This window comes from Nicotiana attenuata, unplaced genomic scaffold, assembly GCF_001879085.1.
Source record: "Nicotiana attenuata strain UT unplaced genomic scaffold, NIATTr2, whole genome shotgun sequence".
NCBI lineage: Eukaryota > Viridiplantae > Streptophyta > Magnoliopsida > Solanales > Solanaceae > Nicotiana > Nicotiana attenuata.
This window is the reverse complement of record NW_017670282.1, coordinates 1,091,013-1,094,971: the sequence shown is the minus strand read 5'-3', so window position 1 is coordinate 1,094,971 and position 3,959 is coordinate 1,091,013.

Here is a 3,959-nt window from a genome sequence, read left to right as displayed (position 1 = left end):
TGAGGCATCTCGTCGCCCATATGGGATTGTGTCTAAAGCCCAATGCAGCTTAGTTGTGGACTGTGGATTTTCATTTACTCATGCCTCACTCGTGTTTCAGAATTTCACATTGAATTACGGAGTGAAAAGGCTTGATCTTGGTGGGAAAGCTTTGAGCAATTTCATGAAGGAATTAGTGAGTTACAGGAGCGTTAATTTGATGGACGAGAAATTCCTTATGGATGATGTAAAAGAGAAACTCTGCTTTGTGTTGCGAGGGACTTACAGATTGCTAGGGTTTTCTAAAAGATCCTATTTTTAAATAGTTTATTTCCTATGTGGCACTAGTAATGACGTGGAGTCCTACGTGTAGGAGATTGTATTACACGCAATGGTAACCTTTTGTAATAAAAAACAACAACAACAACAAATCCAGTTTGATCCCAACAGGTGGGGTCTGGGGAGGGTAGTTTGTACGCAGACTTTACCCCTACCTAATGCAGGTAGAGAGGCTGTTTCCAATAGACCCTCAGCTCAGGAAGGGCAAGAAGAAGAGGAACTAGTGTAAGTGTTCAATTGGCAAAATGATAAGTCTGGGGACTAGCATGACAAAGCGACACAAGTATAAGTGTCATTTAGGCTATTCTGCCTATTATATATAACATAACTATAACTGCAGGTTTATTTGAAAAACATTTTTAAGTGCATTGGACTGCTTTTGATAATCATCTGCATAAAGGAGAATGACTAGTGCGAGCAACCATCGCAAACTCTCAGTAAGATGCCTATGGCAAATGCATTCTTGACATCAAGTTGACGTTCAAGTCAAGAATAAAGCACTAATTGCAAAAGAAGAAAACAATAAAAAAGGGGGTTTGACACAGTATTTCTGAAATTCACTCTGGTTCCTAGGCTACGAGTGATTTTATGGTGTGTCTCACACAACTGACATTAGTTGCGTGAGACCTCTTTTTATTTCACATATTTGTGGACCCATATCTTACACATTTGGGTCCACAAAATTCTGGGTCCATAAAGTTGTGAGACAAAAAGGAGACCTCACACAACTAGCGTCAGTTGTGTGAGGTACAAAATAAAATTTTTCCTAGGCTACAACTCACGAGATAGGGCCTTGTAATTAGCAAGTGAAGCTTAAGTACTTTGGATTTTGGAAACAGCTTTATTAGAGGACAGCTTTAATCGTTCACCTCTAATATGACACGTTCTTCCTAATTATATGACCAAAGGATTCAGTCGGCTTTAGTTTTAAGATTCAGTTGCACCCATCAGGTGGTCTTTAAAGGGTCATAGAGAGCAATATCCATCTATTAGATTTAGTTAAAGCATCAATTCATCTTACGTGACATCAGTCCAATTGAGATCCTTGACCACTAGGAATTCCCAATTTGACGAGGTATAGTCGCATAAGTAGCCACATGTTTCCCCTTTACCCAAACAATAAAAAATGACAATATCTAAGAGGACCAACTAAAAAGAAAGGTCACATATAAAACAATATAGATGGCCCAATAGGCATCTAGTATGCTGTGGTTGTCGTAGAAATGACACCAGATAGTCCTTCTAGAGGGCTTTTATTTAGAAATTAGTTAATGCGTTCTGAATTTTAGTTTTTCGATTTAAATTTTTGAGGACGCAAAGCTCTGAAATTAAAATTTTTAATTCAAATTTTCAAAATAAAATAAGTACTGCCTAACCCTTAAATAGCAACCCTAAAATTGGCTATTTGTGTACTTCTCCGTGGTTGTTCCACTTATTGAGGGAAAGCCACGCAAAGTAGAAAAAAGGCTAAGAAGTAAAAGGGCATAATAATAATTGCATTTCGTATATGCTTTGTAACTCCTCCAATTACACACAGAGTACGCAGATGGAGTTCGAAATACTAAAAGGGGTCGTCTGGTATGGTGTTTAAAGAAGAAATAACTATGGTATAAGGGAGTCATTATAGTTATTGCATATTTATATATCATCTATCTATGTGTTTATCCTTAAAACTGTACATGAATTTGTAGCGTGGTTTATAGACAGGTGAATTAGCTTGATCCAAAAATATGAAATAAGTAGGAATAGAGTCAAGATTAGAAAAGAAATGCAAGCCTGGTTATATGATGAGCCTCTCCGGAAGAAATAATATGAACAATGTTAATAACAAAAGAAATCGAGTAATTTTGTAATATGAGAGCTAATTATAGACTTTGAGTACATATGATTTTTTTTCTCCGCTACAATGGATACTAATTATTCTATTTATAGCTCTATTTAGGGAGACAAGATCCCAAATCAAGCTCCTCTTGAATGAGAATTAAACCGCCATTGATGGCTACATAACGATTGACTATTAATACAGAAATTCTTTGTAACGGCTGCTCATTGAATGTGTCTCTCCTAACCGATGTCTTTCTTTCAAATCTTTGTTCGGTTCCCATGCCTTCGGAATTTACACAGCACCGAGCTCATGTTTGTATTGGATGTAAACTATATGCTGGCTCATATATTACCGGTCTCTAGTTACATGTGTCACCTCATAATTCATCCACCTGTCGCTAACTAATTTTACCCTATACAGATAGACTCCCTACTTTTGGGTGATAATACTTTATTGTTACCGGGAAGTAGATAAACTTCTTTCCTTTAATGACCTGAGCACATGTTATCCTGTGATTTGGCAAATATTTTCGCCAGTTTTTAAGGTAATCATGACCATAAATTATGCCGCTTATAAACTTCTCCTTGCTCTTCAGTTTTACTTTTCACTATTAGAAACTATTCTTCTACTTCGAATTTTCTTAGAACCCTACTGCAAAATTTATTTTTCTCAGTAAAATCTCCCTATTCAAATTTCTTACCATCATGTCTTCTAACACTGCTGTCTTCGGAAGCATTGGCCTTCTCTTCGGAGGTGACCCTAAAAAGAACAAAGCAAAGGAAGTTGATGTCAAATCCGAACCTCCTACCGTGAACTCCATCATACTCCTTTAACTTAACACCCAGTCTGACCTTCAAGTCCAAAAAAGAACCCGTTAATCCCAAAAATGACAGACACTGGCATGTTCACATATATTCTTCTTCCATTTGTCTTTCTGGCATTCCCCTCGTGAAGGATGATTACGAATGGAATAACATTGAAATCTTCGCCCCAATGAGGTGGAAAGGGTCATCTTCTCCAAACCAGGGTTCATGTATGTTTATACATACCCTTTCACTTTGGGATTGGGTCGAAGAATAGACCCCATAATTTTAGAGTTATTCCATCGTTACCAAATCTGTTTGGCTCAAGCAGGCCCATTGGTATGGCATACGGTGGCTTGCCTTTGGAAGCTGTGTTCCGAGACCGGGGAAACTCTAACTCTTGCACAGTTGATCACTCTATTTCCCAAAGATTTTCCGTGGAGGTATGCTAAAAATTCAGCAATGCGGGCACTATGTCATTCTCACCAGCGTGGATGATGATAACGAATGTGGATGGATGGAACGATTCATTGTCATTGCTACCAGAGACATCCTCCCGACAACACCACCTTCTATTCCTGAATCTTGGAGCCTTATTCGTAAGTCTTCGGATATCTTTTCCTTTCCGTGTTTAAAAAAGATTTCTCCCCTCGTTAACTTTGTATTTTTCTTATTCCAGCTACTTATTTGGAACCACCACAAGTTAAAAACCTGGCCCAATGGGTACAAAAAAGTTTAGACATTTCTATAGCAGAATCTCGAAGATAGAAAGAAATAGCTCCCAGATTTAATTAGAAAACCAAAAACCATGGTAAGTAAAGGTTTTGCCTTCCTTCTTTAACCTTTTAACATGACTCAGAATCAATTTGTTGACTCTCTTTTTACAACACACAGGACTTCCGAAGGGATCCGTTGTTTGTCCCACCATTGAGCTTCTCGATGACCCTGAGGAAGCCCAACGAGCATTGCAAAATGTCCTTGGCCGGAAGAGAGCTCGTGAAGCCGCCTCTCGT